Source organism: Camelus ferus, chromosome 5, assembly GCF_009834535.1.
Source record: "Camelus ferus isolate YT-003-E chromosome 5, BCGSAC_Cfer_1.0, whole genome shotgun sequence".
Taxonomy (NCBI): Eukaryota; Metazoa; Chordata; class Mammalia; order Artiodactyla; family Camelidae; genus Camelus; species Camelus ferus.
The window spans coordinates 23846319-23872667 of record NC_045700.1 but is presented as its reverse complement, the minus strand read 5'-3'; the positions used below and the strand labels follow the sequence as shown (position 1 = coordinate 23872667).

Here is a 26349-nt window from a genome sequence, read left to right as displayed (position 1 = left end):
TTAGAAACAATCTATAATCCAGGGCTACAGATGTTGGACCCCAGACAGAAAAATCTTCACAGCCTTATGCTGGGTGAGTTTTTCCAAAAAGTGAGCTGAATTGCTAACCCAAGGAAATTTCTTAGTTGCTTAAAATCACAAACAAATGATTTAAATTGAAAGAGAGCTTTACTATAAAACTCAAAATTAATGCTGAATTAAGAAAACCAAAGCATTTAGTAGTCGTCCAGCTCCCAACAGATATATGGATGCAAACTTCTTGTTAAAGTTTGTGCTTTGCTGTTACCATAGAGACTTGCAAAGGAAGTAGAAAGCCACATAATTGCCTGCAGGACGGGTCTGAAATTATTGGAGGTATATTAAAAGCGTTCCCTTCCCTATCTCTGGATTACCGTGATTTTCCGACACACATAACTTTAGGATGGCTTGACTCGAAAAGGGAAAGTGTCGTGGTAAATGTACTCTTGCCATCAGGTCACACCTGGCTTGCAAAATACAGCCCAGCCACTGTCTGTGAAATGTTAATTGTGACTTTGACCACTTCAGTGAGGAGAGGCTGTTAAAAATAGAATAAATTTTCAATGTGCTCAACTTATGTTTCCTATGTGCTATAACCACTTTGGGGGGGGATTCATGCTAACCATATGCTTGCCTCCTCTCAATCTGCACAAACTATACTGCTGTCTACACTGACACTTTTTTTTTTTTAAAGATTGGGAACTTAGCAGGAATTCCACTTTCTCCCCTCAAGTCACGGCTGTAGGTTAGAAAATTTTCAAATATTGCAAAAGCAGAAGAGCATTCACAAACGTTTTTGCATTTAACACTAATGCATTCCAAGGTGATCATTCACTGGTAATACAGTCATTTTTTTTTATTTGCAAATTTACAAGTCAGTTGGTTTAAACTAATTATAAAGTCTTCAATTTTATACTTAAACATCATATTATTATAGATTTCCAAAGTAAGCAAAGAACCATCCTTCTAAATGGGAATTATTGTTATATTCTGATACCTTTGCTTTTAAATTCTCTTTAAAGCCATATGCATGGAATTCTTTCAAAGCACATTGTGGGAAGGGAACCCTATACAGCAGTTGCACATTCACGGCCAACATGGCCTTATTCTTTGCATTTATTGAACTCCCTCTTTGCATTGATTTCAGTGCAAAAGAATGGAACATTTTCAGTTATTCACTTATTTCATGTTTATACTGATTGGACATTATAGGGAGAGTCTAAAGTATCTTTAAAGCAATATTCAGAACAATAAGATAGGAGGACTGATAAAATTAAAAAAGTGAATAGCCCATTGGCTTCAAGATGACTTATTTCTGGTTGGAAAATGTATTCTATAAGGTGACAACAATCAGAGAAAATGGGATATCACAGCCATAGCCCTTATGTAGGAGCCCTTATATCAAAAAGGAGCACTAATTGTAGTTATTATTTGTTGAATATCTATTTTGTGCTAATCAATGTGCTTCAAATATATCATGATTTTCAAAGGCAGATTTAAAAAATCAGCTTTAATTTTTTTGTTCTGATTATAAAGTAGCACATTCTATTAGAGAGAATTTGAAAAGTTTAGAAAAGCATAATTTAAAAAAAACACCAGTAACCATCAATGTTAACTTAAGGTGACCATTATTTGTTGATAAAAACCTACTGCTCAACAGACCAGCTATTTCTCAACACTTGTTAGGTGTTGGACACTGTTCTGGATCTTGGGGACAGTCAATGAATGAAACAGACAAAGTCCCTGGCCATACTGCAGCTTACAATCCAGCGAGGGGACCAGAAAACAAACAATACACCACTCAGCACACAGTGTGACTTCCGGCACTGATGTACTTCAAGAAAAACTAAAAAGAGAAGTAGTGGGTCTTCCACTGACCCTGGGAGCCTTTAAAAATTCCTAATTGCCTAGACTCCACCCCCAGAGATTTTTCTTAACTTCAAATGGATGGACCCTGGCTGGCTGCAGATAAGGCAGCCCCCAGATAAGTCTAACTTACAGAGAGAGGAGGAAAGTAGCAGGCAAGGGGCTCAGAAGCTCTTTCTAAGGAAGAGACACTTGGACAGAGACCTGGTTACGTGCACACACCAGCGGAAGAACTCCAGGCAGGGAACAGTAGGTAGGGAACCCCAGCGGTGAGGCTGTGCTGGGTGGTTTTAGGCACAGAGAAGAGGCGAGTGTGGCTAAAGGCTGGGGAGTGAGGCAAGAAGGCAGGAGATGCTGTGAGGGGACTTATGGGCCTTGGTAAGGATTTAGGACTTAATTCTAACAGCGATGGGAATACGTTCTTGGGTGTTGAGCAGGAGAATGACACTGCCAGCATTTAATATAAAAGTATAAATATTTTATTTACATACATATTCAAGAAAAGACTTTCTATGTAATTCTGTATCCAGCACTTTTCAGTTCTATCATGAACAATTCCCATGTCGTACATACATAGTGTGTGTGTATATATATATATATATATTTTTTTTTTAATCATCTTATACGGGACAGAATGGATTGTACCCTGTGATTTCTTAGTATAAGTGAAGCTGATATATAAAAAATCTTTTCATGTACTCTTTCTCCACACTTTAGAGCACTTCTTTAGGCTGTGGTTTCTAAATAGGGGCAACCTCCTACCCCTGTTCCCTCCGTGGGGTGTTTGCAATGTCTGGAGGCAGTTTTGATTGTCATGACCGGGTGGGGTGGGGGAGCTGAGATGTTATCGCACCCAGTGGGCAGACGCAAAGGATGCTGCTAAACATTCTGCAGTGCACAGGGCAGCTCCCCCCAAACAAAGAATTTCTCTAGTCCCAAATGTCAGTAGTGCTGCTGCTGAGAAACCCTGCCTTACAAACAGTAGAAATGTAACAATTAGATCACTGGTTATGCAACTTTACATTCATGAGCATAATTTGGAAGCCATGCTGAAACACAAATTGCTGAACTTTACCTTCAGATTTCTGGCATACCAAGTCTGGGGAGAGACCAGAGGGTGTGCATTTGCCACAGGTTCCAAGGGGTGATACGACAGGTCTGGGGACCACACTCTGAGAATTCACACACAATCATTAAGTTTGGGCTTTTCTTTTCTTAAAATATGACAGCACGTGGGATACATAACATGACTCAATGCAGTCCTGTTAGTGTTATTATCATGCGGTATTATTCTTTTAAAAATAATTGCCAACTTGATAGGTGAAAAATGACCTGTTATTGTTTGGATTTAGGATTCTTTGAGTTTAGGAAATGGGGAAGAAACAAAAAAACAGCCACGTGGATTTTCTCTTCTGTGGATAGTTGTTCGTATCTCCTGCTTTTTTCCTACTGAGAGCATATCATTTTGTTTGTTTAATCCATTTAATTATTTTGTATATAACACAACTAATACATAGTCTTTAAAAAGTGCAATCTGATCAGGATTCTGTAGAATAAAAAGGTAAAATCCTCTCCTGTTTTCTAGTCAAACTCCTTCATGACTGTAATTAACAGATGGATGTTCCTGCTGGGTGTTTTCCTATCTATCTGTCCATCTACCTATCTTTATATTTATATCTTTTTTTTTAAAGAATGAGATAAAAAAGTACATAATATGCTATAATTTGCTTTTTTCCCTCTTAACTATATATCATGGGCATCTTTCCAAGTCAGTACATATAAAAATACCTCATCCTTTAAAAAAAGTTGTTACATTTCATAGTATGGCAATACCTTAATTTACTTAACCATTCCCTTGCTGGCAGGCTTTTAGGCTGCTTCTAAGTTTTTGCTATTACAGACAATGCTACAGTGAACATCCTTGTATATATAGATTCGTGAGTTTTTTAGGTATTAAGATGCATAATATTTCATTGCTTTTTTGTACTTATATTCTCCTAATTCTTTTGTTCTTAATTTTGTTTATTTAAATTTTTGTGTGCTCTTATCTAGCACTATTTCTTTTGGAATTTCTATCATTGTTTTTGTTATTAAAAAATTCATCCTTTTACATAAATTGGATAAATATTATTACTGTTTTTTCCTAGTTTTTAAAAATAATTTCATTTTCATATCCTCTAATTCATCTCAGTATATTTTACTGTAGGAAAATGTGATGGTAATCTCTATTTTTCCCCAAAAGCTGGTTGACTCCCCACAATAACATTTTGCCATTGATTTGCGATGCTACATTCTTCATACAGTTTCCTAGACTCACAGATACACACACCTGGTGTTTCCGGCTCTGCGGACGATATCCGTGGTATTCTGACCTAGTACTTTGCTGTTTAATCGTTGTAACTTTAGTACATATTAGGAATATATACTTTTTTTTTTTCAGATGTGAAGGAAAACTTGCAGATGATTTTCTTTTCAGACAGACAAAAGGAACCTGAGAGAGATCTAATAATTTGATCAAAGCCATGCAGTTCGGCAGCAGCAGCGCCTAGATGAAGATGCAGACCTTTGTTACTCTGGGGTAGAGATACTCTTTCCACGAATAACTAAGATTCAAGAACTCTGAATCTAAAATCAAGGGACTTCCTAATGGTGAGGCCTGAGGCCTGAGGAAGACTTGGAAGAGAAGTGAGTCAGAAAGTCAGCCAAAGTCTTGGGTGACATATTTTGATATTTTCATCACCTGCTTCACATCCAAGGATATATTTCTAGAGATGAGAGGATGCTGAAGTGGCAGAAAAACCAGATTAATACATATTGTTTTTCTCTCCAGATTCACACTGTGTTTTAAACTTCGGAAAGCGTTCACTTGTTCCTGTGAATGGAAATGCACCGTTGGTGAGACACACTGAGAACTTCGGCTGCGGTTTCCCTGAGGTGTTTTCTCTTAAGCTTTAAAATGGTTTTAGCCATCCACATTTGACCATGTCAGCAGTTAAAGAAGTCTTAATTTTTATTCCCTGAGCTCTGCTGATCCAATAACCATGGATAATATCACCATCCTGGGGAGACATTGCCCTGGATTTAGGGGAGAAAGACTAGAAAATATATTACATGTTGGGAGTGTTTTTAGAAAGGAAAAAAAAAAAAGACTGTTTATTATTCTCTACCTGGCATGTGTCCAATAAGGCAGTGAAAACACTAGTATGGGCTGCTAACATCTTATACGGAATACTGGGGGCTGTGCATGGATCAACATTAATTAGACCAAGCAGAATAAGGCACCTAATTATAAGACATAAGTGGAAAATTAGAACTTAAATATTTGACTTATGATGCTAGAGAAAACTAAAAGGCGTGCTATCGATATGCAAAGTCAGAACCCGCCCACATCACTCTCTCTCCTTCTTTTCCCTTTCCCACACAGGAGGAGAGGACAGCTATCTCACTTCCCTCTAAGGGTATCTACAGCAACTCTTCAGCAGTTTTCTGGAAAACTGTCTCCTTGTTGAAAAGGTCCCAGAAAAGCTGAAAGAGAGTCAGTTGCAATTTGGGTATCAACATTCAATTGTCCACGCTTAATTTTACTTTCTGAGGAGAACTAAGTTTTAGATATTTTTACAGTGACCTGACTCTAAGAGAGAGGCTAAACCACTCGAAGGCTCCAAGGTACATGTGTCCGGCAAAGGGACAGACTCCTCAGAGAGAGGGGGCAGGGGCTGGAGGTGTTTGGTTTGGGGAGAAAAGAACAGTTAGGGAAGCTGTGATGACTGAGTGCAAAAAAGCCATGATACGGAAGAAAAAGTCTGCTTTCCTCCAGTAATTCCAGTTCCTGGAATTGGCCCAGAGACAAATTTCACCTCTGTATGAAGAATTAGAGTTGTGAAAATCGACTGCTTCAAAAGATTCATATTTATTATAGAAAACTTAGAAAATGCAGACGAGTCAAAATAGAAAATAAAGATTCCCTCATAATTCCACCACTTAGATATTACTACTATTAATATTTGGTATAGATTTTCCCAGGGGTATACTGGAAAACTATAGGGAACATCTATCAGAGTAATTCAATACTCTGTGCGTAAAATGCCAGGAGTTCCCCGATAGGAGGCATTCAGAGACGTTCCAGATTCCTGTACTGGATGGCAAACTGAGTGACGTTTAACCTGTGGTTTGTTTGGGCTTCTGGATGAATGACAAAAGAACGGACGTTCTGGGGAAGTTAAACTAGCATTCAAGACGAGGCAGTATTAACGTATGATATCTGAGGTTTCTCCCCCACCCTTCCTTCTACCTCTTGCTTTTCTCCAAGATTCAGTCAGAAGCGTTTTGTCCTCAGTGCAGGGATGATTAACAGAAAAGCAAAGAAAGTTCTTTGGTGTTTTGCAAGCTAGGGCATTTAAATTACTAAGTTCTGGGCCTTTGAATTTTGAAAGCCAAAATGCCTTGGACTCAAGAGTTGCAGCGGTGGCCTAACCAGCAGACTGAAAGGTAGATGAAGAGCCAGGATACCCTGCGGCCAGACAAGAGAAAGGCTTTCTGGATTGGGAATGAAGTGTTAAAGAGAAGAAGCTGAGGCTTTGGTGAGGTCCCATGGAAGTGGCCCAGTCCGGAGCCGTTCCTATCCCCCTGCCCTGGCAATACAGGCTGCTGGAAGGTTTGAGGATTCTGAGCTCAGACAGACCTATATTCTCCTCCTTGGGAAAAATCTAGGGTTATAACAAAATCCCAGAGTTCCTCATGTGCAGTGTGTCAGCAATAGTTGTATAGAAATGACTGCACGGTGGCATAAGATAGCTTGACAGTGCCTGCCTGAACAGAGATTGAAACCTCGACCTGGGACTGGAAGTCAGGGATGATGACAACAAACTGGAAGGGAATGGACGCCAGCCAGGACAGGCGACAAAAGCCAGACACTTTTTCCCCTGCATATCTGCCTTAGTACCTTCCTCCAGTGGAACGTAAACCTCCTAAGGACCAGCACTTCATCTGTTTTTGTTTAGTGCCGTATTCCTAGACCAAGATTACGGTTTGGCTCATAGTACTAGGTGCTCAATAAATATTTACTGAATATTTGTACTGTATATGAATGCTTTCCCTGGCCCCCACCAAATGCTTAGGCCATACGTAGCCTTCCAGAACTCGACATGACCCAGGAAAATGTCTAGAAGACACTCTGAATTGACTAAGTTTAAATCACTTAGAAGAATGGGCCTTGAAGGGGAAATTAGTTTTGATTTTGGCACAATAATGACATTTCTTGCCCACCTAAGCGTCATACCTACTCTGAGATGAGTTGAACATGAAGGCAGAGATAAAGAGAGATAATATTTCTTGAGAGCTAGTTAGGGGCCAGTAATTGTGCAGGGTGCCTTTCTTCCCTATGTATTATCGGACAATGAGTTTCTAGCATGTGCCCAGTTTGAACACAATTGATGAGAAGAGTTTAGAATAGAATTTTATTTTTATCTGGTTTATACTATGGATGATTGAAGTTAAAGATGATGACACGATTTTTCTTGGCCACCTAAAATCTGACCATCAAATTTCTGTTTTAGGTAAAATGCCCGATGTATCTGCAAAAGTGCAGACCCCTTCAAAATGTATATAAACTTGGCTCAAAGATAGAAACTATTTTGCTTTTACACATATGAATTTATAATCTGCAGTGTGCTAGAGAAATAAATTGTGCCAGTTTCTGCATATGTCCTTGTACATATGGACGTCAGGCTAATTCATGATTCTGCTGTCCAGCACACACACCTGTAATCACCTGTTGTGATCAATTATAGGAGCAAGATGAAATGTCTCATTTTTAAGGGACCACTATCAAGCACTATATTGGGCTTTATAAAAGGGTCTCCCAGTCTCCAGGCTGCGAAGGGACCATTCCTATATTCATCAATTTGGCAATGACAATGGCTGCTTTGGACACAGAGATGGGCCACTCAGATTCTCCTTCAAGGGAGGGCTTCCTGCCTAGTGGCAAGGAGTGAGGTTAGCAGATTGCCTTTGACTGTCTTTTTCCTCGAGGTTTGCCTCAATTGCAGTGAGCCATCTCACCCAAGGGCCCTGACTGACCAATTACCTGCAGATATAATTGTGGCCATCCTTGCCAACAGGACACTACAGATGGGCTGCAGGTACTCCAGAGCTCCCTGTGGGATTGGCTGAGGTTTTGTTGGGTCCACATCTCAGCTCAGCTTCTTCCTCTGCCCACTCCTGCTCCCACCCTCTCCCTTTCACAGAGGTTGATCCCTGATAAATACCCTGCATATCAAACTCTGTTTCAGGGTCTCCTAGCGAGCATGACCTGTGGTGACGGGTTCCAGGAGTGGTCCGAGAAAGCCAGCCGAGATGGAGACGTGGAGCTGAGTCACTTGCTGCCTGTCTGTCAGTGGTGGCAGGTGAGTACCGTGGGTCTTGGCACAAAGTGGCAGTCCGATTGTTAAAACTCACATTGGTGGTAAATTGGGATGTTCTATCCATGGAGGAAAGACTAGTAGTTGGTGTCACGTATTAGGCATTTAAAAATAATGGTGGGACGTTGTGGAGAGTAACTACAAGGTCAGTGAGATTGAGGTGCTATTGCTAAGCACTGCTGATACTTTGCCAAAAAGTTGTTTGCTTTTCTGTAAATCATGGTGGGTTGTAGGAGAACCCGTTACAGAACTAGAGTCACCAATAACAATGGGGATGATAAGACACTGAAATAACAGAGGCCAGGTAGTGGGGCTTCACTGCGAAGCCAGGTAGGTATAATTATAATGATAAGCAGCAGAGCCCAAGGGGCAGCCAAGGGGACCTGAGTCACAGAGAGTTATAAGGATGGTTAGTAGAACATGGCATCCCCAGGGATAAAATAAATGGGCAGCCAACAAGGATGCTATTCATCTTGTATCCCTGTATCATGGTACCAGAATGATCCATCTAGTTGTTTTTTATAAGCTGCTGCTGCTCCTGGGCACTTGGGGCTACTTGGGTCCAGGGACCAGGAAGCCAGGAGAAGAGTGACCATCTAGGCTGGGGGTCCCTGATGCCAATCAAGAAGTTGCTGTCACACAGTGGGGACAGGGAATAATGTGTGTGGCACCCAGATGATTCACAGAGGGCCTCCAGGTGTGATGGTTAATGGGAAGGGCAGCAATCCCTGCCTGGGAAGACATGGCGATCAGGAGCTTGGAGCCCTCAGGAGCAAAGGCTGGAGTCTCTGCCTGGAGTCAGATGCCATGACCAGCAGAGGTGGTAACTGAAGGTGAGGGTGATCTAGAATGGATGACAGAGGAGCGAGACTGAGTTTCAGCCCTGGACTCAGGCCCAGCTGCAGCTGCAGGGCTTGGGTTATCCTACTGAAGTTTCCTCTTCAAAGGTTTCTTCAGGAAGTGAGGTCTTCTGGAGCCCTGGGGAGCTGCTCCCCAAACACACATGAAGAATGGATTTGAGCAGCACAAAGGATGGACTGTGGTGGACACCAGATGCTGCCCAGATGTCTAGTCTAGGAAGAACTAATGCCACAGCTGCAGGGTGTTAGCAGCACACAGCTTCAGCGGTCAGCCCTTGCAAGATTCACCTCAGCTGAAAAGAGCCTCACCCCAAGAGAGTCTCAGAGGCAGCCTGTGGCCGACACCGGATCACAGTGGGGTGGGAAGGCAGAGCCCTCCTGGTCTGGTCTGCAGACAACTCTGATGGGCATAGATGCCCCAGAGCTGATGTGGGCTGGCCAGGCTTTGTTGGGCCCACATCCTAGTATGACTTCTCTTTCTTCTCCATCCTGCTCCACCCCTCCTTCCACTGCTGTTCAGAGATAACCATCACCATGTTGCCCTTAACCTGCAATAGGTGGCCACGAGCTCTGGGGAATCAGAGAAGTTTCAGTAGAAAGAAAACTGGTTCTGAAAGAGGAGACTGGAAATCTAGCCATGACCAGCTCTGTGTTCATGAGTCATTCCCTTTCACTCCGAATTCATGTTGTATCATCAACAAAACTGGGATAATACCATCATACTATATGTACAGTACTTCATAGCTTCCAAACTTGTTCTGCTCAATCTAGAGCTCAGCTTCTCCATCCTGGTTGCATGCTAATATCACCTGCGAAGCATTCAAAACCATATTAAAGTCTGGGACTCACTCACAGAGACTCTGCTGCAGCTGGCCTGCAGTGAGTTCTGGGTACAACAAAATTCTGTGTGTGATTCTACTGTGCCAGCGAGAGAATCACTGCTCTAGGGAAAACCTGTAATCTGGAATATCAGATACTTTTTCTTTCCTTTTTCCTTTTTTTTTTGTTCCTTAACAGAGGCACAAGGGATTGAACCCAGGACCTCGTGCATGGTGAGCACAGGCTGCACCACTGAGCTATACCCCCCACCCTCTGGAATCCTGGGTCTTAAGCTCTTGTTCTCCATACGTTGACTGTCTGGTCTTATATAGGCTTTTCCAGTGCTCTGAGCTTCAGATTCCTTGTCTAGAAAGTGAGGTTAAAGGCAAGACTGACTTCACAATTTTTTTTTAATTAAGTAAAAAAATGTGTGTAAAGTCTTTTGCAAATTATGGAAATGTTAATAAATACACACTTGCTTCTGTCAATTGTATTTTATAAACAAGGAAAGGGATATTAGCACTCTGGTTTTCCACTCTGGCTAGAGCTTTTAAAAAAGCAAAAGGATCTCACAGAGATTCTGATTTAGTAGTCCAGGGCTGAGACGCAGGTCTCTGAGTTTCTGAAAAGCTTCATGGGAAAATCTGGTGTGTAGCAGGGCTTAAAGCATTCTTGGTTAAGTGACCTGTCCAAAGGTCACACAGCCAATTAAGTAAAAAAGCCCAGACTCAAATCCAGAGCTTTGCATGCCTCTCTCGAGTTTCATCTGCTGTTTTCCATACTGAGTTTTCATTCTTGCACGTACATTTTATCATAATACTATATGCTAGGCATAAAATGTGATAATAGAGATAAGAGGGATTCTGAATTTAAAGCATTGTATAAATACAATGTGCTACGATTATTAAATATAATAATAATTACTCCTGTCCCATTAGAACTAAACCATGTGATTTGTGTGCTTTTAGTGAGCAAGGGGTGAGACTACAGGTAACCTAAGATATTTTTAAGCACATATGAACCAAGCATAAATTAAACAAAGTGACACCAAGGCTGAAATAATGTAAGCAAGCACAAAATGAAACATTTCAGTGAATTCAAAATAGAGTCGTGTAATGCTACCGACTGCTCCCCTATCTTGACATGCTGACTTAATTTGGCATCACGAGGGAAGGGAACAGGATAAAGACAGAGAGAAGGATAAATAGAGAAATCGAGATCATTTTAGTGTGATCATGACCAGGCCATTCCTATTTCTCATATAGCCTGGAAACAATCTCATACTTATTGGAAGATGTGACCTTTAAATGTTCCTTAGTTGCAAAAAGACAAATATTCTAGAAGCTGGGTGTTCTCTTGTGGAGTTATCTGTCCTGCCTGCTCTTCAATTGTTGGTTCCTGCGGGGGGAGTGCAACCGTAGAGGAGCAAACGTGTTACTTATGCTTCCCGTCCGCCGACTTCAGGGTAAGCTCTCTTTGACAGCTCCCTGATTTCTTTAATGCAGCAAATCTTTAATCAGTCTAGATATGTTAAAATGTGATTTTTACAGTGAATTGACCTGAGTTGAGTACTTGAGTTGAAATGTGTATTTTTTCCCCTCCAAAGCTGACTTGTAGGAAAAAAAAATCAGATATTCTATGATATACTTTGCCTTAGTGACAAGATGTTTTGGGGGAAATCATCCAAGCTTGAAATAAAATCTTTATTGAAAGTAATTCTACATTCATGCCGGTCAGATACATTGTAGGATTAGACTGGATATCTCAGGGGAAAACCAGAGTGTATGCACCAGGCAGAGTTGATTATTTGGACCTCCTGTCAGTTCTTAACTTCCTGACAATGGCTGAAGCATTCACGACCACTACGACTCTGTTTTCATCTTTATTTTGAGAGGAAGTTAATATACTTTACCTTAACTACGCCAAATGTACTGGAAAATAACTCAGTAATAAGACACCCCACCTACCAAGTGATATGTGTATGTAGAGAGCATTTAGCTGTGCATTTTAAGGAAACAAATACAAGCAGCAAATGACTGAAAGATACCATGATTATTTTTTCTGCTTGAACTTTCGAATTTTTCTGGCAGAGCCCCCTGAGTGCTGTCTTAAAATCAACGTGTATACATAATCATGGAGCCAAATAAATGGCTTTCATTGAAAATTCCCTTAAAGTGGCAGAGGGGCCTTTTAAATTGTTATTACTAGAGTAATTTGGTTATCAGCATTATTTCATGTCAGAAAGAAAGACACAGGTGTGCCAGGTGACATTTGGTTCCACTTAGAGAATCAAAAAACAGCTTCGGATGTCACTTTTGAAAAAGTCATAGAATTGTTACCTTTTGGGATATAATTAACACTGTTACTAAAGAAGAGAGAAAAAGGCATTATTTCAAATTTAGATTTATATTCTGATTCATTGGGAAGATAATGCATCCGTGTAGTTCTAGAAGAAAAGACATGACTTTCCCCCCCACAGACGATTGATAATAACCGTGTTCACTTTCAAAATTCGAAACTTAAAAATTAAGAACTCTCAGCTTTTGGTTATACATTCTAAAATGCTTTGCTTGAACCTTACCAAAGAAGAAAAGCAAAAGAGTGAGGTGGCCCATGACTCAAGTTTAAGGAGAAGAATGATGACCTGCTATCATGTTGTGGAAAGTGACAAGCTCCTCCCCTAGACAAGGAAGTCTCAAGGGGAAAAGGACACGTGTTCTGAGACCTGCATTTCCTACCTGAGCAACGCACTGGTTAAAAAACTAAGTTGAAAGAAGTTTGTTTTTAAATTCAAAAAGATTAGGAATATCCTTCAATGAGTGAATGGATAAACAGACTGTGGGATGAGGGAATATTATTTGGTGATAAAAAGGAATGAGCTGTCAAACCAAGAAAAGATGTGGAGGAATTTTAAATGTTTATTGCCAAGTAAGAGAAGCCAGTCTGAAAAGGCTGTATGATTTCCAGCATCTGATGTTCTGGAAAAGGCAAAACTCTGGAGATAATGAAAGTTCAGTAGTTGCCAGGAGTTAGGGGAGAGGGAGGAATGACTAGGCAGAGCACAGGGGGTTTTCAGGGCAGTGGAACTATTCTGTATGATACTGTAATGATGGATACATGTCATTATATACTTGTCAAAAATTGATGTAATGTATGACTTTAAGAATGAACCTTAATATAAACTATGGACTTTAGTTAATAATAATGTATTGACGTTGGCTTATCAATTGCAACAAGTGTGCCACACGGATGCAAGATGTTATAATAATAGGGGAAACCGGGTGTGTGTTTTTGGGGTTGGGGAGTAGGGGGAGAGTATATGGAAACTCTCTGTACTTTCTGCTTGGTTTTCTGTAAGCCTAAATCTGTTCTGAAAAATAAAATCTATTAATTAAAAAAGTAGAACAAACACAGAAAAGATAACGAAAGCAGATTGCATTAATTCAGGGTCCAGAGGTCAATTTTCTGGCTTTTCCATCCTTATGGCCACACACATTTGAATTGCTTTTCACTCTGCTTCAGTTACCATATCCCAAACCATATTTAAGCCTGTCTCTACGAGGAAGCCTTTAAGAACTGCATTCTGATCATTTCGTTATTTGCTTTCTTGGCATTTAAACATTCAGATTGTATTACATTGTTGTTGACATGTTTTATTTTTATCTCTTAAGTTATTTCATGCACATATGTTTTATCTCCCTCAATTAGACTGCAAAAATCTTTGAGTTTAGGTGGTGTGTTACCTTCCACTTTACTCCTGTTTTCGTTGCAAGTAGGAAATTTGAGCACTTTCTACCTTCCTGTTATTACAAATAGTTTTTGCTTTAGAGGTGACTAGTAGGTTAAAATTTTTCCTCACCCAGAAGTGTTTTTACTCCAGCAGAAAGTGAGCTGAACTGAACAAAAATGAGGTACTCCCCTACACTTTTCTGTCTATAGTCAGAGTAAAGCTGTCCACAGATACTCTTGTTAGCTGCTTTAAGTTCAAGAGGGAAAGTCAAGTTCATCAGTAAAGACGTTCAGTCTTTTTTCCATGTCAATCCTCCTTCCGTTTTTCCTCTCCCCTGTCTTCTCTTAACTTTTTTTGGAAAAAAAAAAAAAAAACCTACGGAGGATGACTAGAGAATAGAATTTGGAAGTACAGCAATCTAATGTAACATTTAGAGGTATTTTTTTTTGGAAAGGAGAATTCAGTAAGTGCAAAATATCATCCTTGGATGCTCCGTTTTCAAAGGTTTTATGAGGTAGTGTGAAATTACTTTAGGTTAAGGTGTCAAAAATAGAATGCAGAAGTTATGTGGTTTCTGTTGAGAAGTCTTGCTTCCTTATGGATTATGTCTACATCATCCAAGTGAGAAAGAAACCATCTCCCCGGCCTAGACTTGTGTGCACACCCGAAGATGGCTGACCCAGGACATCATGGGAACATGGAGGAAAAGGTGGTTCAGAGAAGCTGCTTTGGTCTCATCGGCGCACACCAGTGTTAATGCCGAGGTAAAGGATCAATGCGCACGAGAACACAGAAAGCCTGGTTCTCTGCCCCGGATCCACTTTCCACTGCTTGGAGGACTTCGGGCATTGACTTAGCCTTCCTCAGCCTCGGCCTCCTATTTTGGAAAATCAGACAATTGGGCTGGAGGAGTTCAAATTTCCTTCTTCACTGAATCCTACTGTTGAACAATTTAACACTTAAAAAAAGTTTAAGCTCTTTTTTCTTCCTCCATCTTGAAGTGATTTTTAAGGGAAGGTGACAGGCTCAGAAACACATGGCAATTGTCCTCAGTGGTGAAGTAAGGAAACCCTAAAATTTGAGGGGCTCGCAGTAGTATCTTACTCTACACGCACATACTTCAAATATACTTAATATATGTGTAAAGGATATGTATGTATCTCTTTACTATCAGATATACACTTATTTATTAAAATAAAGAATGAAACAAAAAGGCAGACACTAGAGATTTGTAAGGAAACAGACATGAGCCTCCTGTTCTCTTGGAAGCATGAGGGTGTGTCTGTAGTCTGCGTTTTTGTTTTCATAACACCTAGGAAAGAATGGTGGCGATGGACCAAGAGACCCGCTCCGGCAGAGGGATGACACATGGATTTGCTTTACCTGGCTCGTGGTGGCCGTCTGCCCCATGGGGAAGGACCCTGAAGTTAAAAGAGTGACGTGACCAATCAGTAATGTCTGCGTGGGATTTGGATGGAGAATGGTGGTGTATGTGCCAGGAATGTGCCATTCAGGGGAAAAGCAATTTCAGAAGGAAATCAGATACATCTATAGAAGTCTTACGAGGCATTGCTGGATGAGGAAGAATCTGGAAACGTGAGAGGCAGCTGCTGGGGGCATTTGAACCAAGTTGCCCTTAAGTGAGTACAGGAAAAGAAGGAAAATGATATCTGGATAGAGGTGTCAAAGTAGACAGACAGTGAATTTAGATATATATTAGAGTTCATTTTCAAAGAGGACCATCTGAAGCAGGTTTAAAGACATACATACAAAAGAGATCTAAATAGATGATCCTTTCAAGTTAGCACATATATACCTGCTTCATTTTTAAAAGCAATTACGTTATGTTCATCATATGCATTTTTAAAACCCAGTTCCCAGGGAAGGTGCATTCCCCACTCCATCCCCACGTTTTGTTACCTTATAGTCATCAAAATATCAGGCCTTGCTGTGGTTGTACGTGCATACTGAAGGGAAGTCAGAGAAAGGAAAAATACAGTCTCTCAATGGTTAAAAAGATTTACTATATCAGTGGTTAAGTGGTAGTTTTATTAAATAGTGATGATGGAGGATGCATAAGGCTGCTGAATAGAAGAGGGTCAATGGATTCTATTTATTTTGTGTTTATACATTTGTACTCTTGCATGGCGCCTCACTGCAATGCCTTATCTAGGAGGATTACTAACACGGCCACACTCCTGATTTACAGAAGCCCAATTAGGTTAAACAGTTTGATTCATTTCAATTGGATAAAAAAAAATCTCTTGTTGAAGCTGAATTCTTGCTTCGCAATGAACACAGACTCACACTCATTATTACTTATGGTGCTTTTCTTTATGGATGAAGTGCTTCGCAGCCAAGTAGCAGTAGTCACCAGCTGATGACCATAAGGAAAGGCAAACACTGTCAGTAGAATAACATCCTTAGCCAAGTGTTTATGTTGGATACATATACAATACATAACTGTTCTTAACTAATGATACAAAGTTGGCCTCCCCAACTTTCTCCTTTTGTATTATTTCTTGCCACCCATGTGTTAAGCAAGATTTTCTCAGGACTTACACCCCACCCTAAAAGTAAGTTCTGCTTCTTTGCAAGCTGGATTTATTCCTTCTGGCTTCCAAGTGAATATCACACATCAAATAGCTGTGTTAGTTACACAGACAATTGTGCTGATGTGACTGCTAATGCGGTTTCCAGAGGCGGTTAATTCATGTACAGAGTGTCTTCAACAGTGAAATGATCTGGATAATTTGGCTTTTTTTTTTTTAATGTTGCTCTCTATAATCTTTTATTTATATTTTCTTTCTGAATTTATTGGTTTATTATATTCTCAATGAAAAAAAAACATTCTGCAGGCAGGGAAAACATCTAAGTCTTCCTACTAAGAACTTTATTTTCTTTCTTTTCCTTGCTTGAGTTTTCCTTGTTTTAAATTTTCTCCAACCTAAAATCTGGAAGTTTCTCTTCAGTTGGCTGAGGTAATATTTAATAGGCATTCCTCTGACCAGATATTCCCTTGGTGTGTTCAACACCAAAAGAAGGAGCCGGCAAGCTGCTGGGACAGGCGGAATGAGGCATTGGTGCGTTAGGATGAGGTGAAGCCAGCTAGATCAGATGGAAGCTGGTGCAGCCCAGAACACGGCCCTAGGGGTAGTGAGAAGCTACGAGAAAGAGTCAGTGCTGAGATCCTAAAAATCTAAGCACCACAGCTTTTAAAAGGCTGCAGCCGGGGGTGAGCCATATTTGCTGGAACAACACGGCGACTGTCTAAGCCAACGTGACACCCTCCGCAGGAGCCAGGGATCAGCCCTGCAGTAGACGTCTCTGCCTCTGCCTTCCCAAACCTCAAGTGCTAAGGCATCTTCTATCTGATAAAGGAGCTCACGTTTGTCCAGTCCTTGCCTCGTGCCACAAGTGCATCATCGTTCTTTTTCCCAACAACAGCTTTATGAGATAGGTACCATTATTATTCCCCCTTTAAAAGATGAAAAACTTGAGGCTGAGGGAGGTTGTCCTGCATCACACAGAAACGGCAGTGCCGAGATTTAAACCCAGGTCACCTGAGTGCAGACTGTGAGCTCTTCTTACATTGTTATCTTATATTGTCTGTGCCTCGGACACCTCACTTGTTTATTTGTTTGCCCGTCCTCCCCCCAGTCCTGGATCTCCTTAGTTCCCAGTCAGATAGCCCTCGTCTCATACCCAGAGCTCTGAGCCAGCCTGTCCCCCACCTTCCCCCGGTCCCAGCTCACTTAACCCCAGCCCGGGTAAGAGCCCCAGGCCCCTTGCTTTCCTGGCAGGAGAATAAAGACAGCTGGCAGTGAGCAAAGCCTGTGAAGGAGAATATGAGTGCAGTCGTGGTTATGGCTGTGCTGTCTGAGAACTCCCTCTGTCAGGGAGCTGCTTTGGCTTCCCACACTTGCTACATGGACAGATGTTTTCAATTATTATCACTGACAAGCCTCCAGGCCAGGTTCCTTTCTGATTGGCTGTTACTGGACTCGGAGGGGACTCAAGGAAACTGAGGCTGGGACACAAAACACCTCAGTCATCACTTTAATCATGTTTCTCCAAAGCAACTGGTTGAGTTGGACAGTTCACCCAGAGCTGGAATCCTTTCGTAAACACAGACTCAATTTCCTTTTAAACCTTTCTTTCATTCTGGTTTCAATTTTTCTGCCCATAGTTCTTCTGACATTGTAAGAGAGTGAGACATTTGTCATTTCTTTACCAATTCTTTCCTTCTGTTGTTCTTCCAGAGTGTCAGCACATACCAGAATGTAGGGGTAGTTGTGATTTAGTGAAATTTAACTGGATACTGCCTAGACTTGGCATTGTATAGGCATCTGCAAAAATGACTTAGGTCTGATCTGGAAGCACCAGTATTATCCAATGTTTCCATCTATAGTAACCTGGGGGATGGTCCTCCCAAGGTCAAAAACCATTTCTCATGTAAGTTTTGCACCGACTCCAGGGTTTGCTGGGAGCCATTTGACACATTCCTCCTGCATTACTAGGAATATTGTCTTACTTCTAGCTAATAATTGTATCAGCCATAATTACCCTGAGTTTCTTTCCTTACCATCTCTGTTATTTCCTAAGGAGAGCCAATGACCAAATGATCCCCGGGGAAATCTGAGGGAAGCCTTGGCATGGTTGAAAATAGAAAAGAGCGTAGACGTGGCTCTCAGAAGCCACCCTGACCACCCTCTCTTCGCGTACATTCTCCTTCCGTGCGATTAGTTCTATTTGCTACCACTCAGCCTCTGACTTCTCATGACTCATCCCTCCTTTCCTGTATCTATAGTTAGACGGGAAAATTAGGCTCTCAGGTGGATGAAAGTTTGCTAAATGCATTTTTATTTCTCGTTCTTTCTGTCATTTATCTGGTTAGAAAAAAAGATGTATTCAGGATGCTCCAGGGTTTCTGCGTAGTAGTTTTATGTTCCTTTGATGTCCTGAAGCTGGGTTTGTGTGTGGTCCATCTTGTTCAAGTCTCCAAACTGCCTTGTCTCTGCTGCCATTTTCAGAACAATAGCAGCAGACGTGCAAGTCACCAAATGTATTTGGCAAAACAGACAAAATCCGTAGACCTAATCCGGAAGGCTGGAGCCCCCATTTTAATTTCTGAAAAATGTCTCCTTGACTTTCAAACTATACTCTTTATTTTAAACCAAAGGTAAAATATTACAGGATGTTAATTTATCTTTTTCAAAAAAGGCACATGAGGGTTAAAACATATGCTTCTTTCTTCACTCAGGAAAAAAATCCACTCCAACCTTTTGGGGGGATCACATATAGCTCTAAAACAGCTGAAGCTAAAAGCTTCAAAGCTGGCATGACTTCAGTTATCACTGAATCAGGAAGATCAAGCCAAGTTTTTGAAGAAAATGGTTGAGCATTTTAAAAATAAAAGAAGTTAAAATGCTCTTTCTGAGCATGCTCAGTGGGAGATTTTTAAAATATTTTCTTTAGGTTGGCTTTATTTTGCTCATCATTTTGGAAACATTTCAACCAAAACTATCTAATTGGTCTTTGCTAATATTGTTCACGAATGCCCTCGCCAAGGCCCAGGTGCCTGTCACCTGCTAAGGCAATGTCTTCAGCATGTTTGCCAGGGGACCACTGCTACTCAGTGCGGGTGAGCTGCCTGGGACTTCCCCATCTTTGTCATCGTTGGGCTCAGTGATTTGGGGTGGGACAAATACAGGGGAGGGGTGGAGGGACAGCGCATTGAAGTCGCTCCACAATAAAAAATGGAGTACAGCTGCTAGATCCTTGCCTGTTTTATCTTTTTCTCTCAATTAACCAAAACTTCAATATTCCCCCTCCCCCCAAAGTGAGCAGGATGGCTTTAGTGCTTGAAAAAGAAGAGGCAATTTAAATCAACTCCCAAGCACATAAATGTGGTCCTTGAACTGGAAGCTGAATAGACCCGATGCTTATCGTTTTCTGGTAGGACTTCACTCTCTTTGAGGCACTAAACGGCTCGTGATGTGCTAGCGACAGTCTGGGAGCCTGCGTTTACTTTGCAGTGAGACAGTAACTGGCCCTGCTCTACCTGGGACGAGATCAGTGGACAGACCTGGAGGATCGTTGACGCGGGGCTCGTTATCACCCCCATCCAATTCTGGCTCAAGATGTAGATTTCTCACATGGTATCCACAGCTTGGTGAGAATATTGCTTCTGGTAGCAGAGCCTTTTACTAGTTTTGACAATGCAATTTCAGGAATTTCTTTACCGGAGTTCTCAGTGACTTTCTCCAATAGCATTTTTCAACTGAGGAAATATCTTGCATGGATAATGGCCCAAGGGAATTGCTTCGCTGGTGAGATTACCTCTCCACCTGTCCAAATAGCATCGGATCTATAAGTTGTCAAGAGGAAGAGGAAGAGCAAGAGGCAGAGTCTGACATGCCTGTTGTTTCTGACATGCAGTCAGTGATAGCCAGAAGGGCCAGCTCAGCCCTGGGCGTCCCACTAGACCATCTGCAGACCGCTTTAGATACATTAATCCATACTTAAGTGAAAAAGAGGCAGAGTTATGCTCAACTTAGAGATTCAAGTATGCTAGGGGCAAAGTCTTATTTAATAGCTGGTAGCACAATTCCTCTTAAGGGAAAAGAATCATTTTCTTCTTTCTTTCTTAGCAAAATATTTTGATGGACCATTTTGATTGTGGAAAGATAATCCTTAGAACACAGTCCAGAAAAAGAGATGGCGAAATTCTCCATATAAAACGTGAAATGGTCTTACGAAGGTTGCGTACAAAAAGAAAGAATATGAAAGAAGAGTGTTGAGGCAGAGTTACATGTTGCGAAGTTGGAGGCCAAATGGAAGAGACAATCTGCAAAAATTCCCTAGTGGAGGGTGTACAGGGAAGGACCAAGGTAATAATAGGAATGCCTATTACTTAAGTTTAAATTTTAAATTATCTGCTTGGCTGGGTGTGATGTAATCTTTCCATCCTCCATGAATCTCCTGAAAATGTCTCTTGAGTGCTACATCCTGGAGTGAGCTTTTGGAAAGCAAGGCAAAGGAATTTTTAAGATAAGGGAACACTGGCAAGTGGTGAGGCATGCACGAGCTGTGGGTTCAGCTAAAGCGGGAGACTGAGCCAGAAACAATGAGATGAAACAAAAATCCCTTCTGATAACCTGAGAGACATCAGGTGTCTAATTTCCTAAGGACTGGAAGTTTGAACACATGCTATTTTAATTTTAGCAGGAACGGTGACGTAGACTGACAAGGGGTACTTCCTACTGATTCTTGGTGCCATTTCTTGCCTGCCTCAGCTGCACCCCAGCTTCCTCTAAAGGGCCCATGGATCCTGCCAGTTCACTGATCTCAGAATGCAGCAGGACAGGGCTGTATGTGCCATTTCCCCAAGTGACGCCTCTGCTTGTGGTTTGGATTCTTGGTTCTGCCTTTCACTCCCGCCCTGAGGACCAGAACCCAGCTCTGAACCCCCGATGGATTGCTGGGAGACTTGACTCTCTCACCTAATATTTGCCCGCTCCCTCTGCTAAGGCTGTTGTCTTCTTCTGCCTCCAAGTGTACTTGAACCACTTTTACTGCCTCCCCTCAAACACAGGTTACAGAGCCTTCCAAGAGAGAGCCTGCATGCACCTGAACTCTTTTAGTCTCATTATGCGGGTCAATATTCTTGACTTAAAAACCAACAGTGGCTTTCCATTATCCGTTAGGTAAAATCCCGGCTCCCTACTTGGACATATTAACCCTTCTATAACCTGGCTCCAGTGTCTTTTTCCAGTGTTTCCTCATTTAATGTTCTCAATAAGCACTCACCAGAATATCCCTTTTTCTCCCAGTAAGTAGACCTAGCTATGTTTTGTTACGGCTGTCTGGACCAGGGGTGAAGGCTTGAACCAAGGAATGGGACCAACCATAGTGCCTTTCTTAGCATTTAAACTGAGGGTTAAGAAAGACGTTCCGGTCTGTGCAATGGCTGTTAATGCAAGTTCCTTACAGAGTAGAGCATGCAATTTGGATTATGTGACTATTTCAGTTAATAGATTAAGGAAAACTTAAAAGGATGCCTTGGCCCATAATTCTTTTTCTCACCAAAAGTAATTATTAAACTTTAAATTGTTATTTACACCCAAATGTTTGAGACTGTAATGACTACAGCTGACCTCACTACATAAGTAGTGAAATTTACCTCCATGATGTTCAGAGACCAGGAGGTTGTCAAATCTAAGGAACTGATTTGCTTCAAGTCATCTTTAACCAGTGAACCATTCCATACAATGTCAGTGTCTACCAGGTGGCCAGTGATTACTGGAGAAAAATCCAAATCATCTAACGTACAGCTGAAGGTTGGAAGGTACCTTTATCATTTAGGACTCTTTCCCTCACAGACCGCTAGTGAAAGGAATGATTTCTGGATCTGACCAATTTCTATATGATAGCTTATTTTCTTTCTTTCTTTTTTTAAACATCTGCTATTGGTATTTATTAATATTGTAATGATTTGTCCCGGCTGGGTCACTCCAGCACTGGCCCAGCGGCCCGCCCCTTGCTTCACTCACTACTCTCCCATTGGTCAAGACTCCATAGCGAGAATAACTTATTTTCTACTCTGATCATAAAATTTTAACTTCCTGAGGCACAAAGTGAGCTACTTCTAATGCTGTTCTCAGCAGAAGTACCTGGTTACAAATAAGAACTTCCTTAGTTTTAGCCTTTAATGACTATTACTTAAAATTTAACAGTCATTAATCTCCCCCAAAGCACCAGTTTTAAAATAGATATGCTGCCAATGCTTCTCATTTTGTGGCACGCTGGTTGATTTTAAGGTTTGCAAGACAGAAAAGAAGTAGGTTTCAAAAATCTTCATGAGATCACCATGCAGAATGGAAAGAATAGTCTCTTAATTTTGTGCATTTGGACAGATACATATGGAAAACATATTCTAATCTTCTTTCAGATTCTACCCAATTGACGGTGTCATTTCAATGATGATGGTGTGAGACAAGTTTCTGTTTTTCCCTTCTTAGAAATGAATACAGACCCTATTATTTAAGACTAGAGTTAGAAATGGGTTTAGGGCAGTGCCAAGGATCAGTCCTTCATATTCTACTATTTTCTAGTCACACTGCTTTTTTTTTTTTTTTTTTTTTTTTTTTGCTGAGTACATAGTTGTGACTATAGAATAGCAAAACTGATTCCAGAAGGCAGGTTTTAAAATTCAAGTTATAAAATTTTGATCATACCACCTAGAGAAGGATGTTTAAAAAATACAAGTAAATATGAGACGAATTTTCAAGAACTAGTGGCATTCAAGAAGACGAAGAGCTCGCCAATGACGGCTGCAGTCCTGGAGAGAGGGTCCCGTGACTGACTTCCACTTCACCGGCTCTCTCCTCCCTCTGCAAAACACACTGACCAATGCCCGCCACACATGGAACGTTAGCGGCGAGGCTAGCTAATGACTCTCAACTGTGCACATCTGTTCCCACTAGAGGGAAGTCCCAGGAGAGAGTCCCAAACAAGTTTATGCCAGTTGTACTTATTATTATAATTATGTAATTTAATTAAATATTATGTAAGCTGATGAAATATGAGAGCAAAAAGGAAGAGAGTTGCTTTTGGGAACACTTTCTTTGAAGAGAAGATAAATTCCACTAATCTAAAATTACTAAAGGCTTTTCTCTGAAGATGGGGTAGGTCTGGGTGAATTCTCCAGGCTTTTTCCAAATATGTCATAATAGAAATTTCTTGGTTTTTAAACTTTGCTTTCTTTTAGATTTAGTCCCTCATTCTATTTCATTTGGTAGTAGCTGCCAACTACCATTTCCTGAGCACGTACTACGTGCCAGGCACTGCATACAGTCATTTGTTTGCAGTATCTCATTTTATATACACAGTAATGACTATTAATTATTGAAGAATCGCATGTGCTTGGCTTTATGTGGAGCAAATTATAAATATTACCCATTTAATTCTTATAATACACCTATTTTTAGATAAGGAACCTGATGCACAGAAGGAGTGAGAACTTTGTCTACACTCACATAATAAGTAAAAGAGCTGGGATTGAAACCCAGCTCTATGTAACTCCAAAGCCTTATCATCTCTTATTACTACACTATACCACTTCCACAAAGAGACTCTTTAAGGAGCTGCCTTATTCTCTTATTTTTATTTTTTTATAGCCCCAGTGCCTAGTTCAGGACCTATCTCACCGAAGGGACTCTTGTGCTACGTGGATGAAGGATTGCATGGATGGGTGGATGTTATTCAGTTTTGCTTGACAGTCTCTGACATCACTTTGCTAGAGCAGGTAAGAAAGGCAACTTTTCTTATTTAGAGACAACAGTGCTCCTTAATGTGACTTAGCCTCCATTCACATCTCTGATTGAAATACTATTACATTCAGAGATAGGATAGTTATGTTGAGAAAATAAGAGGTCGTTGTGGATGAGTAGATTTTTTTTTCCTTCTATGCATCATTTTTCTTCCGTTTGGTAAGACCGTCTTTGGGGGAAACTGCCTGTCCCCTACTCCTGGTCGCTTGAGTGGAGTTGATCCAGTTCCTGGATCCAGGGGTGGGCTTGTGTCCCAAGTCAAACGAATGAGAGGCATGCATTCCTCTGCCACAGAGAAAAATACAGAAAAAGTAAGGGATCCAAGCCAGGCCAGGGGGAATTGTTCCTGGGAATTTTCTATTCCCACAGCGTAGGAGAAGCTTTCTTCCCCTGTGCACGCTAAGGTGATACCATGCAATACCGCCACTGACATCTCGCTGCCCGGAGGAAAGATTTTTAAGGCAAAACAAAGCTAGCCCAGAGGTGAGCAGAGTTTAGAGATGGAAAGAGGCAAATTCCTGGCAAGACTTTTTGGCCCTTGGATCTAGTCACGCCCAAAGTCACATCTAATCAGTTAAGCAATCCAACAGATTCTCTTTTGTACCTAAACAGTTTGAGTTGGACTTTGTCACTTGAACCAAACTTAGCATTTCTTAAGAGCCTATCGAAGTCTAAGAAATGTTTTCACAGAATGCGTAATTGGGTCCAAACTGACCCGGAAACCATGGCTTGTAAATATTTCGGGGAAAAAAAGAAACTACATCTAAAACAAAGTAAAGTAAAAGAAAATTACACATGAAGTTGAATCTAATATCTGGCTCTAATATCTTAGCCCTAGCTGGTGTTTAGTGACACTATTTTGTTCTTTGATGTAAAAGGAGACTCGCTGATTTGCTAAGTAAAGTGGCTTCATTAAGAGAGAGGATACATAACATTTCCGGATCTGCATCTCTTAGGAGTCTTCAGATCAAGTCAGAATATCCAGGAGGAATACCCCCCACCATGTTTTAAAATGAATTCTTTAATTCAAGACTTCTTCAAGCAGCATTTTCTTCCAACTCTCTTGCAAAACACACGCTCATGTATACATATCCACGCAGGAACAGAAATCCATTTAGGTACAATCTAACTTGCAATCAAGAACGGCTAAAACAGGGCCTTTATCATCAGCACAGCACATCCCAAAATGTCTTTGTAAAATAAATCAAATTATATGAGTTAATTGATTCCAGGCAACATCAGCAAGTGCAGGTGGAGACTGAATAACAGGATGTTTATTAATGAAGTACTATTAATCAAAATTGACAATACCAGTTCCTGTTTGCTGTGTTTGAAAGCTACCTGCAGTGGTTACAGATATACTTGTCGAATCTTAAAACACAGTTTTGAAAAGGGGGGGAGAAAGGATATAGTACACATGAGATTTTGGACTACTGATATTTAAACACTGAAAGGAGACTCCTAAATGCAATTTGACAACCAATGCCAAAGATGCCAGTGGTAATTAATTAGCACTTAATTGAGACCACAGAACAACAGGACATTGGAATTGGTACTCAGTGCCACTTCCCCCCTAGGCTCCATCTCATGAGGGTCAGGAGTGTGGTGTGCGCTGAAGGCCAGTCAGTAAGTTGGGAGAACACATCGACACTGCACAGTTCATGCTGCATCTCCCTCAGCCTTTGCTGCCCCTCCCAGCTCTCTCTGATGAGAAGAGGACTGTGAGTGTTTGAAGGGGAAGTCAGTGTTCAGGCACATCTAAACCAAGGTCAGCGCTGCCCTCACACCTTAGACTAGTTAGGCTGGACACCTGACAAAAAGATAAAGCTCATGAATCAAATGTTGACATGAATGAGGGTAGACCAACGTAAAAGCCAATTAAATTTAGAGTGGAAATTTATTTGAAGTTGCTGGCTTTGTTAGTTTATATTCTTTTTTTTTTTTTTGTAAAAATAAATTTAGACCAGGGTATTTTTTATAAAGAAAAATATATCATAGATATTATAATTACAGTTTGGATTTCTATGATGCCTGTTAAAGACTTTAAAGACTTCTGGAAATTCAGTCTTAGAAATCATAGATGGTCCCTCAATCCCTCTTCAAACATTGACCCTCCATCTTAATAGATGGGCATCAACATTCTTTAACAGAGAGGAAAGAAAATTCTTGCTTCGTAATTCCATAGACTAAGCAAATGAAAAAAAAAAGGAAATTAATTCTAGTCTCTGAATAAATCTACAGGCAGTTTCTGACTGAAAATTTTGGGTAGCTTGTCTTATAACACATGAATTGGGGAACTGAAT

The 26349-nt window shown here is 40.9% G+C and overlaps 1 protein-coding gene and 1 long non-coding RNA gene across 3 annotated transcripts in view; one reads left to right on the top strand and one right to left on the bottom strand.

Moving 5' to 3' along the window:
• The window catches only part of ARHGAP15 (Rho GTPase activating protein 15), a 574294-nt gene that overhangs the window by 5704 nt on the left and 542241 nt on the right, over window positions 1-26349 (bottom strand). The gene's annotated exons all lie outside the window — the stretch shown is intronic.
• Window positions 3823-26066, top strand: LOC116663607. Its single transcript, XR_004319827.1, has 3 exons — window positions 3823-3834; window positions 20803-20808; window positions 25469-26066. It is a non-coding gene; the product is annotated as an uncharacterized LOC116663607 (long non-coding RNA).